This window comes from Rhinolophus sinicus, chromosome 14 (assembly GCF_057876585.1).
Source record: "Rhinolophus sinicus isolate RSI-liver-muscle chromosome 14, RSI-T2T, whole genome shotgun sequence".
Lineage (NCBI taxonomy): Eukaryota > Metazoa > Chordata > Mammalia > Chiroptera > Rhinolophidae > Rhinolophus > Rhinolophus sinicus.
Genome location: NC_142514.1, coordinates 6055295 through 6055968, shown reverse-complemented (window position 1 = coordinate 6055968; position 674 = coordinate 6055295).

Genomic DNA, 674 nt, shown 5'->3' with positions numbered 1-674 from the left:
TTCAATGTAGCAATGTACACAATTATAACACAACATTTCCAAGCTTCTCTTGCAGCTAAATACAGCCATGTGACTAAGTTCTGGCCAGTGAGATGCAAGCCAAAGTTGTCAGAATTTATGAAAAGGAGGATAGACAGCAGGCATATGCTTTTTTCATAGTCTTCCTCTGTCTGCTCCTTGCTTCTTGGCCTGGAATGCTGATGTGACAGCTGGGGCTTCAGCAACTCTTTTGGTGCATGAGGCTACTCTGAGACTGGAAGTCACATGCTAAGAACGACAGAAGAGAAAGGTAGAAGAAGCCCACGTCCCTGATGATACTGTGGAGCCACCGTGGCATCCCAGGACCTTTGACCTCTGGAATTTTTTTTTTTTTTTTATGTGAAAGAGAAATAAACTTCTATTTTGTTTACATCTTTTTTATGTACAACCTATGTCATTTACACAGTTCTTACCTGTTACATCTGTTAGAGAGGATCACTTAAGTGCCATTCTTTTTATTTTACCCATTTTGGAAAGAAATCTCTCTGGAGTACATTGCATACTCTCTTGCCTTTTTGAACCAAGCATGTAATGAACATAGGGCTGCTAGATAAAATATAGGACACCCAGCAAATATGAATTTCAGATAAGCAACAAATAATTTTTTGGTAAAACCGTGTCCCGAAGACTGCATG